Source organism: Mytilus galloprovincialis, chromosome 9 (genome assembly GCF_965363235.1).
Source record: "Mytilus galloprovincialis chromosome 9, xbMytGall1.hap1.1, whole genome shotgun sequence".
In the NCBI taxonomy this organism is placed as follows: Eukaryota; Metazoa; Mollusca; class Bivalvia; order Mytilida; family Mytilidae; genus Mytilus; species Mytilus galloprovincialis.
The window spans coordinates 17,489,731-17,502,262 of NC_134846.1; positions in this window are offsets into that span (position 1 = coordinate 17,489,731).

Below are 12,532 nucleotides of genomic sequence, written 5' to 3' on the forward strand. Positions count from 1 at the left end.
TTCAAACATTTACGCGTCTCAAACACAGATTGATATGGATAATATGCAATACAATACAATGGTATTTTACGCTGGGATATTGCATATCAATTAGTTCCTTAAGGGGGAGGGGGTGCTAGTATTTTAAATTAAACTATCAAAGGAATGCATTGACAGATAGCACAAATACCATTGAAAAAAATACGAGTACGTATAACACATGTCCAACAGATCATTCGGGGTAGATCAAACACCGAAACGTATGGTACGTTGAAAATTGTCCTAGAAAGCAAAGTTGTAGCATTGAAAAAAAAAACTACAGGTCTAATTAAGGTAAATGATTATCAATGTTAAAACCATAATGACCAACGACAATATTTGAAATTACAGACACATACTGAGGCGGGATTAAACATGTTTGAGAGCGCTTGACCATTCCCTTAGGACGGAAATGGCCAAAATTAAGTGTGCGTTATATACAAACAATTGTTTGATATATATATTGTCTGTGCTTCTTCATTTTTTATCAAATCGTTTAAGATAGTTGTGCTCTCAATATTCGGTTTAAAATTTTTAATTAACCAACAAATTAAGGTTGCAACATTTTGATGAACTCTTATCTACTGGACACCTCAAAGAATACTTCTTTACGTCACAGCTACAATTTGTAAAATAAAATTGTATCCGTCTAAATATATTGAACTATTTTTATAATGATTTTTTTTATCGATATTTACTAACAATTCCAGTAGTCTTGCAAAGTTTGAAATCGATCAACTGGCCTATATTTATTTCATACTCTTAAGGAAAAGTCGACAAAGATTTTTCTTCGAGTTATGAATAAAAAGTCAATAGTAGTTTACTGAATTTCAAATTTCATTGATAAATGCAGAAGACAAATAAAGGTAACAGACAAATATTGAAGTAATCGTTTGAACTAATAAAAGACGAGGCTTGGCGAGTTGAAAAACAATACGTATCCTGCTATCTGCGAAGTAGGTATCATCCGCCATGCCAACCCTAAATGTTATAATAATGAACAGAATACAGTCGCTGGTGAGTTAAACCTTATATCTCAGTACTTAATGATGATGAACATAACGCTTAGTGTTAGCTTTTATTTATTTTTCTAATAACCCTTGAACACTATTTGTATAAGATAAAACAAGAAGAAGAAAAAAACTAAGTAAAGTTCTGAACGGAAAGTCCAATATCAAATGGAAATATCAGAAGCGCAATCACTTCAAACAAACAAATAAAAACTGTCATATTCCTGACTTTGTACAAGCATATTTTTATGTAGAAAATGAGAAATCAAACTTGGTTTTATAACTAGCTTAACCTCACACTTTATGATAGTCGCAAATTATTCCATATATATTGAAAAATTATGTGAGTAAAACAAACAGACAAAATAGGTAAAAACAAGAATGTGTCCAAAGTACACGGATGCCACACTCGCACTATCATTTTCTATGTTTCATGGACTTTGAAATTAGATAAATATCTAATTTGGAATTAAAATTAGAGAGATTATACTATAGGGAACATGTGTACTAAGTTTCAAGTTGATTGGACTTCAATTTCATCAAAAACTACCTTGACCAAAAACTTTAACCTGAAGCGGGACGAACAAACGAACGGACGGACGGACGAACGAACGAACGAAGCCACAGACCAGAAAACATAATGCCCCTCTACTATCGTTGGTGGGGCATAAAAAAATTTAAAAAAATTGAGATATAGCAGTGAACATTGTATTATAATCTTAATCACTATAAAAACAAACAACTATTGCAGCATATTGTGTGGAATATACCATGTGTGAAAGCCTAATCCCATAGTTGACCTGAATATAAGAAGTAGAGGGTTGTGTTTATGTAGATATCGAATAGAAACAAAAAGGTTACAGTGACGTTACACGTTTGAAAAACATGGCTTGTCTTTCTGGTTTGATCAGTAAAATAATTATCTACAAGATAAACAATTATTCCTTATGGCATTCTGTTAACGGGGGTAGATGTTTTTATTACTGTTTTTAATCAGTAATACATTCTGTGAATAATATTGTTGTGATTTGGTTTCCTTGCGCATGCTAAAAAACTAAACTGAACAAATTCGATCCGTACTGACATATTTTTTAGTCTAATATAATTTGATAAGTTGAAGTTGTCTTTAAATTAGGTTTCAGTATCAATGAATACAGTCTCTTAGGTCGTTAATTTGTGTTTAGTCGTTTGTTGTCGATCATTTTTTTTAAGACATATAAACGTTTGATTCCTAAATATTTCCTGTATACAATTACCCTAGTCGTCCAGGAACAGGCTAATGGTTTGTTGTCAATCTAATTAGTCAAGCCTTTTCAACTTATTTAAATAGCTTTTTGGGCTATTTCATCACTATGTCAGATCAAAAAGAGGATTAGGGGTCTGTAAATAGTCTTAATCTCGCAATATATACGTGTCTATCTATGCCCAATCCGGAACCTTTTTAATTCAGTGTGTTTCGTTTACTGCTGTGAATCATATTGTATTTTCGTTTATTGTTTTGTACATAAACAAAACCTTGTTTAATTTATTTAAATTGGATTTTGTATCTGTCATTCGGGTTCTTTTATAGCTTGCCATGTGGAATGGTTTAGCTAATAGTCGAGAACTGTACGGTGACATATAGTTGTTAGCCACTATATGGAAAGTTTGCCTTCTGCCATTTTGCAACATTTTCTAAAAGACATTATGTCAAGTTCACACTTAACATGCTAAATATATTAAAAATACTAGTACATCAATAACACAACTGTTTTACTTAATACTAAAAGATAAAAATAATGTGCAAAATTTATATTTAACTTTTAGACATATTGATGATGTTCTGTCACTTAATTAGCCACTTTTTATTCAGTGCTTTTCGTATGTCGATGTATATCATATTTCATTTTCGTTTATTATTTTGTTTATAAATTAGGCCTTGCATCTCATCTTTGAAGTTTTTTTTTCAATCTGTTTAAGTTTGTCATGCGAAATTGTTTAGGTCATAGTCGAGGCCTGTACATGGGGAAATAGTTGCTAACTTGTCGTATTTGGTGGAAAGTTTTTTTGTTTATTGTACCACAATTTTTTGGTAAATTTTTATATGACGTTCACCTTTAAAATATTAAATATACATCAGTAACACAACTATTTCATCCGAATACGAAAAGATGTTCAAAGTTCATTATTTCACTGTCATATATTTTATCATTCATTAAAGCACATATTATTCAGTGCTTTCTCTTCAGATTTTCCATTGAACTTCAGATTAAGGATACCCTAGAAATCAAACTGTCTGCATCATATCTTCATAAATTCATAGATATTGACACAGATGAACAATTTCAAACTAGACTTTATTACAAACGTGATAATTTCAACTTTCCATTTGTCAACTTTTCATTTCTAAGTAAATGTAGTGCAATCCACTCAGCTGCATCGTATGTAATTTTCATATACCATTTGAAACGTTACGCTCGTCCGTGTTTAAATTTTTTAATAGGGAAGTACTCCTTACACAAAAGCTGCCAACAATTTGGGGAGCACAAACCCACCAATCATTTACTTATCTAGATTTTTGTTGAAAAAAAACACAATAATCACAACACAGCTATATATACTAATTTGGATACCATTTTCTATTAGGGGAAAACTAAAATAAACTATTAGAATTTCTAATAAATTTTGTATGACATACCAGCTGGTATTGATTGATAATTATTATACATTTTTTAAAAGATAATAGAATCTAATGACCTGAGGAAATATGACAAGGTTAAACTAACTAAGTTGCACATAGTGTCTCAATAAAATAAAATTAAAAACAAAAATATCAGGTATATAATTTATTTAAATCTATGTTGTTAACTGTTTTTGTAAATAATCAAATATTTTGTTTAAAGCAAATTCTTGCGTGTAATTATTTATATAAAATCAAAACCAAGTGAACAATGTTTAACCAGAAGCGACATTTCTGTGTTTATTTAAGTCACTACTGGCTGAACAAAACGTAATAACTTGAATCAAAGTATATTTCTTCATTATTTACCAAATTATCAGCGCAAATTCCAAAAATAGGAATGACTTTATTTGTTCATTATCAAAACGTTTTTTTTTTCTTTGAACATGCATGAAGTTCGAAATAAACTCATCATAGATACCAGGACTAAATTTTGTATATACGCCAGACGCGAGTTTAGTCTACAAAAGACTCATCAGTGACGCTCGAATCCAAATCCAAAAAAAGTAAAAAATGCCAAATAAGTACGAAGTTGAAGAGCATTGAGGACCAAAATTCCTGAAAGTTAGATTGTGTAACAACTCTGTTTTCATTTAAAACAAATAACCAGGAAAATATAACGAGATAACAGGAATCACTAAAATTACTACAGTTCATATGGCCACATCAATCATTGGCACCAACCAAGTCTCCAATATAACGAACAAACAAATTAGGTAATAAACCATCAAACAACACAATGTCAAGACATGTACAGTATGGCTTAGTTCAGGCAGACCATATGATGACGTTAGACCATGTTCATGTCAAAATTATGTAAAATTCATCGGCGATATTCAAATGTTTTTATCTTTTCCTTTTAGACTTAAAAAAATGTGAAAATGATACCAATATACATGTACATAGGAAAATATTTTATATGTCAGTTTTAAATTGGAAGAACATTTTGATCCGATGAATCAAAACAATATTGCAAATTGAATAACAAGAAACCAGTTTATTAGACAGTTTTCAGACCTATCTACAATGATGTCAACCTGAACAAATCAACAAACAACTGAATTATCTCGTAGCTATTGAACCGTTCTGGAAACAGAAAGATCGTTAACATATGGTTAAATCAAATGTTCAATCAAATCAAATGAATGGATAACAACTGTCTTATTCCTGATTAGGAACAGTCGTTTCATTATGTAGAAAATGGCGCATCAAAATTTATTTTAAAGCTAGCTTAACCTCTCATTTGTATGACTTGAATCAACCATATTTAATAAAATAGCTGGTACTGAAAAATAAGATTTACTCGTCACCAGATTTCACATTTTGAATTTGATTTTACTGCACTTTGAATAGACATTATATGTTCATTAGATACATCTGAATGTGATTAAAAAGTCAATGGATGGTCGTTGTGTTTGTTTGGGTCTCCTTTCCGTATAACAAAATTGTGATAAATCTCTCAAGATGTGTTTTCTTAGTTTTAATTCCTCGTTCGTCCACTTATGATCCATGCAATTATGTTCGTAGTACCAATTTAACTTTGAAAATACTTATTTGTTTATGAGTTTATGGGGTTTAACACGGCAAAAAACTTACCCTTTCGGAGCAACTGAGATCACCTCCAGTTTTTGGCGAGGTTCGTGTTGCCCAGTCTTTAATTTTCTATTTTGTTTCTTGTGTACTATTATTTGTCTGTTTGTCTTTTTTTATCTTTAGCCATGGCATGGTAAGATTATTTTCGAATTATGAGTCAGACTGTTCCTCTGGTATCTTTCGCACCTATTTCAAACATTTCATAGTTATTATCACAAATTGATGGACCATCACGATGTGTATTTGTTTAAAAAAAAAAAGGGATACATGATTATTTTTGCGGTCGTAAAGTACAAGCATGATGGTCTGATCCAATTGTGTATTATTGTACTGGAGACTATACTGTGATGCAAGTATTGCTAGTCTGAGAGATGTTTGATATGGAGACGCATCCGATCTTGCTTTTATTGTAACTCCATGATGCAATTCCCTCGGCTTTTACTACTTTGTTAGTATATTCAAGATTTATCTAGGGGTTCTCATTTGGGGGGAGGGTCTGATCCCGGATCCTGCTTTTTGTATAGTGTGATCCACTATCTAGACAGTAGATCCAGTCTTAGGTCAGTAGTAAACAGCATGACGAATTTATGGCACACGGGATTTTTTTCTGCAAAATTTTGTGTAAAAATAAACATTGAAATATAATGACACTAATAGATGACGTCACCATCAATAGTAGACGTGACGTCATGAACCCATTATGAAATTTAATGACCCCTTAGGAATCCATATGGTTCATCACATGACGTCTTTAAATCCATCATAGCGTTATTAATTTACCCTAGGTACGATAAAACATCATATGTCTATACTCTTCAAAACTTCATATAGTTAAAAACTTTAAATACACCTTATTTCTTTATTTAAACAATGTTCTTAGTCACAATTTACCTACATAATCCTCATTACATTGCAGGCATGACAGAATTTCAATGTACTTTTCCAAGCCCATGGACAGGTCAAACTTTTGATATTTTTTCTTGGACTTGGATATTTGACTCTGATTGCCAAACAATCACTCTACCCAATCCAGCTGGACCGACACAAACGTGGCTTTGTCACCAAATAACAGAACGCTTCCTTATTGTCTGGTATGTGATCAATTAACGTTAAATCTGCAAATCATTTGAAAACTCACTGTAGCACTAAATCTGCTATTCTGAAAACAGAAAAACAAAATATTCCTTATTGAGTCAAAACTTCTACCGATGGATTATTAATTGCCGAGGGTATCACCAATCATTCAGCAAGTGTATTCGCTGAAACCATTTAGAACTTTTGTTTTAATATATATGGAAATCCTCTAAAATTAAAGAATGTATCACACTGATACTTAGCTAAGATTTCTTCTCTTCTCTTCGTTGGACCTTTGGTTGTTTGTTTTTTTATCATTTCGTCAACATTTACATTGGGTTCGAAATACTTGGTCTCAAGCATCACTGAAGCTATATTAATTGTCGAATTACGAATCTGGTGCAGTACCATTGGAGGGGGGCATTGGTGGCCAATTGGTCTAAGTAGTTGAACTACTAGCTGTAGCACTAGCCTGTCAACACCGAGGTTTTGACTTCTAATCGTCCATCTGGCAGGTGCGCCCGATTCCAATCTTAATTCCTGGAATTGTTAGTTTTCCTACCGAACTTCGCGGTGGTTCTCTCCGCTTGAAAGCGTTGGAACCCCCTTTAAAAATTTTGCTTGATTGGCACCTGATTAGTGGACAAAAGGTTCGAACATACAAAAATAGATAAGAATTGGGATGTTTTAATGAAATGATATAGATTCCAAGAATCAGTACTGCACTTTGAACACCACAATCAACTGAGTTTTACTTATTGACTTTGTGAAAACTAAGATTGGGGGAAAATAAGTGCAAAATGTATGATTTTTTTTTTATTTCAATCATGGGTTGTATCTGTTATAGTATCTAAATAACTGTTTAAAATATCCTATGATGCTTTTTTCACTGATCTTTGCGTTGAACTTGTGTTCAAGGAGATTTTTCTATTTAGCTTAGTATATATGAAAGTCTTTCGTTACTTAAAAATCGATTGATTGATTGTTAGTGTTTTAACGCCACTTTTAAGTGCCGCTTTTAGTATATTCCGTGGCGGCCAGTTTTTACTGGTAGAGGAAGCTGGAGGGCCCGGAGAAAACCACGACCTTCGAAAGGGAATCTGACAACCCGTATATTTTTGAAGCGACAAAGTCAGAACAAGAATTAAATAAAATAAAATAGCTATAATCGTCTAGTAGGTTTAAAATATCTATGCTAGTTAACATCGTTTCATCAAATATTCAGATATGATGTCCAAGCAAGATGTCAATAAAATCAAGAGACAACATTTTTGTTGGTCAGCCCACAAACATGTAAGAAACTAAACTTTAAGCTATCAATGTTCAATTTTTGTCTCGCTTGACGGAGTCAAAAAGCGAGACATAGGTATGCTGTTTCCGTTTGGTTAACGCCCTGTCACTGTCTTGTGATTTTTTGAGTATAACTAGACTTTTTTTTATTTTTGGAGTATAAGGGTCGTGTGTAAATTTGTTGACGAAGAGCTAGTACGCTCTATCTACTCACGATTCGTCTTATACCGTGTCTGGAATATAGAGCTGATTGTTTAAGACACTTGAAATGGTTAACTTTAGACATTTCTAATTTGAAAACTTATTACCAATTAATGCAGTTGCATTTAATTTTATGTGTATTTGTTATATTATAGAAAAAAATATAACAATTTTAATGGATATAAATCGTTAAAAAAATGGGTGTGAGTTGGTAAAAATACGAGTTGGTAAATATTGGGTACGAGTTTGCGAAGGTACGAGTTGACATGGCTCCACAGCGACCTCGTGTTCCATTTTATTCTAGATTTGTATTTCTAGATTTGTCAAACTTCTTGATTTGTAACATGTTGATTTGTAACTTGTATTTTTTCTTTAGAAACGGAACTTCTCATTGGCTGGCAGCGGTAACAATTACACAGACACATCTCACAAAACGTGACTCAAACAAAGTAACTACATTTCACAAATTAAGAAATGTAGAAATTCATGTAATAAAGAAAATACGTTAACAAATTAACAAATTGTGTTTACATATTAAGAAATTACAGTTTACAAATCAAGAAATGTAGAAATTCATGTAACATGTGTAACGGATGGAAAAACACATGTTACAAATTAAGAAATTACATTTTACAAATTAAGAAATTGCATGTTACGAATTAAGAAATTGCATTTCACAAATTAAGAATTATATTATTTTGCCGGATATTCCCTTCCATAAGAATATAATTACAAGAATGATAAGTGTACACAATACAACACTAGTCTTGTAACAAATCTTAAAATGTCTTGTACCAAGTCAGAAATATGGCAGTTGATATCAAATAACCCGTTTCTATGTATCTTGGTGTTTGTTTCTGTTGTTTCGTTGTTTTCCTAATATAACTAATGTGTTTCACTCTGTTTTAGTTTGTAAGCCGGATTTGTTTTCTCTCAAACGATTTATTACCTTTGAAAAGCGGTATACCACTGTTGCCTTTATTTATCATTATTTCAATTTTTTTTTATTTCACAATAATGTGAAAAACTACTTGCATACAAAACGGTCAAGTCATATTGTTCCATTCTATGGCATATGCACTAGGTTCATCAATTCAATACAAAGTAAATCCAAAAACTAATTGGCATACACTATTTATTTGTTTTATTGACTTAATAAAACAACGGTCAAGTACTATAGTTATATTTCAAAGTGTGTACGTTAAATTCTGATGTTCAAAATAAATCCTAGATCCTTAAACAAGTTAAAATCCAGAGTACGCCACTCCATACAGTTTAGCTTTGTTAGGACTTCCTTTTAGAGTAACACACCCTATATAGAAATGGTCAGGTGAAGACAACGCAAGGGAACATGGCCACATAATCCCTATATCATCAGTCCTAACATATGTTATGAATACTCCATCACAGCTCAGTATATGGAGTGTATGATTGTTACAGTCAGTCACTACAATATTATCCAAGGGTGTTGTTAGTAAGTCTGTAGGTCTAAATGTTCGGTCCTGATTGTTGACATCATGATGGCCAGTGTATATTTGTATAATGTTTCCTGCTTGTCCCAAAACTACCACTCTACCCCTGTTTAATATATCTAACTGATCAATCACCCAGATGTTACCATTACTGGTACTGGTTATCCTTCGAGGAACTGTAAATAGCTTTTTGTTGTTACTATCTAGTTCATATTTCTGCAAACAAGTCCGTTCCTCATCCTTCATGTCATTGACTGTAACTATCGTTTGTCCTCTATGTATAAACGCTGATCCGTCTTTTATAGCACCTATTATAAGCTTTCGATCACTGGTAACATGTATTCCACTTGTACGTAATCCTATGTGTAAATAGTAATCAAAATTGCATATTTTCCCAGTACTTTTATTCAGCAGCTTCTTTATACATGTTATAAGCCAGTTATCTTTGATGAAAATTTTCAGATCGTATCCACCAACTGATAAAAGAATATTATTGTGTGCATCTACTGCCATATCATATACATCCATTTTGAACTTTGATAGGATTTGTATACTTGTGTTTGTTATCTGCACGTGAGCCAAAACGCTATTTAAATAATCTGCTATCCACAAGGAATTAGGAGAATTTGAAATCACTGTATCGATATTACTCAAATTTGTGGTTAGTATCCTGGTAACTCTAATCTGTGGTTTTGTTTCTTGATCTGTCACTTCTTTTTCTGATTCCAGTTTCAATGGACTGTCAAGAATACATTTCGACAAATCTAACTTGCTGTTAAGTTTACTTCTCGTCTCCCTCTGAATTGCTAGCACTTTATCGATCTCGGCTTTGTATTTTGAATTTTCGTAATGCATTTGGTACAGACAATTTCTTCTATAATCTTAATATGAATAAAACAAAAATCTGACACTGCTATAACACAGTCTGAGAACTAAATATTAGGTTATTTCCCTCCTTTATTGCAACTATTTTTAGAATGTACATCTTGCATTCTTGTTTTAGATGAATATATTAACATTTTATACACATTAGTATTACTGAACGGTGTACTCATTTTCTATATATCTTTTAAGTTCCACTGTCAGCAAAACTGGCATGTTCGCTCATTGAACATTTTTATTTTAACTTTATCATCGACAAAAAATACTGTAAACTTCCCTCCCTTCATGGTAAAGAGCAGTATATATGCTACCACTGTTTCGGAGTTATATACTTTCTTATCGTACTTCCACTTTTACCTTTATGCGGTTCACATTTTTTACGGGAGAATTTAAACAGATTATTAAGAACTTATTTTGCAACATTTGTTCAAGGGCTTTCAATAAATTATTGATAATGTTTGTCAGACATAACACATTATGTCTACATATAAGTACGTTTTAATATTCGAGTCATAAAGAAATTATCTGATTATCTGAATAAGATTTTTTATTCGTGTAATGACTGTAATTGAGAATTTGCCCCCTTTTTAGGGAATAACAATCTCAGTGTAATTGCCTAAAATCGGTTGATCAAAATGAAATCAACGAAGCATGTATCTGATATCAACATTTGTTGTTTATAAATAGATGACAAATATGTCAGCTTTATTTGGTATCGATTTTGTTCAATCCAAGTACTGACGTGCTGCTAACTCGGTTGAATCTGTATTGAGATATCTTGTAAATATTTTTTTTCTCAGAATTCCTACTCTCGAAAAAAAGTGCTAAAAGTAACAGAATGTTTTTTTTTTATCATCATCCACAAGTTTATAAGGTATTTAAGAGTCAATTAGTGGGTAAGGTTATGTGGTCACAGTGGGTCAGAAGAGACTGATAAAAAAAGAACGTGATAAACCATTCTGATCACTTAAGATTCCAAACAATGTTCGAATGAAACGTGACTCTATATCCAACGGTCAAACATGCACCCTTTTCCGAATATGTTTTTCTAATAGATTGAAAAAGTCAAATCGATTATAAATCGTGTGGGTTTTTCATATGCGTGATTTCTTTCCCTTGGAATTGCTGATAAGACCTTAGTTTGAAGTCTTAAATTTATATTGATAAATTAATACAAGTTCTTAGTTTAAGAGCAGTTTCTCTTCTTTTTGTTAATCTTGACATGATGTTAAATTGTTTCTATAAACAATTAAAATTCGTGTGTTTTATACAATGCTTAAAGGAGTAGGTTCAGTAAAAGACCCTTTTGGCCCCAAAATATAGCAGTTTTACAAAATTGTTAAAATGTATCCTTTCAGTTCTTTATTGGACATTATAATACTTCTGCTAAATAAAAATGGGCTGTGTTTGACAATACTATGCACATATATCGGGTACTAGCATCATTAAGTCATGCTAAATTACTGGAAATCTTCAAAATTGTAGCATTTTAGTTATATTTAAGACGGTTTCCGTCTAAATGGAAGTGGCCGCATTCGTGTTCATTCTTAATATTGAAATGCAAGTTGTATTTGATGATAATACATAACATATATAAAGGTTGAGGATGAACCCGGATGCGGCCACTTTCATTTTTGACAAAAACCATCTGAAAAGTGACGATGTTTGGCATATTTGATAGATTTTTCATATTTAAGCTAGAATCGGGGCGTTTTTAATGAGTAAATCAGTTAAAATCTTTTACATATTCTGATTAAATCAACTAAAATAGACACTTAAGTGTTTAAAAAGGGTCTAAAATCTGTGTCAGATGAACTTAAGATTTGAGGCCAAAATCGGCCCATACCGGACCTACTCCTTTAAAACATATTTTAGTTGATCTAACTCAATGTTACACTGCTTTAAATATAGACTGCAATTTTTAATTGACACTCTTTTTAAGGTTAAAACTTTGTCACTTGTACTATTAAGTTTCGTAAAAAAGTTATATCCTAGAATCGAAAATTCATATGCACTCATATTTTGTACAAAGGTCAAAAGTTAGGGCTGCGCAGCATATTTTCAACATTTCTATGCCCTGAACTTCCAAGATTTATAACCTCACTTCACGTTGGGTCTTCCTCAGAATTCAGTTTAGCCGCTATCCAAGTGCATTTATACAAGTAACAATGGATTTTGATTGTCGTTTGCCGAATTCCAAATAGGTTATTCATAATAAGCCAAAAACATGGGTATTAGATAATTCTCTTTTTTTTTTATTTAGAAATTATCTT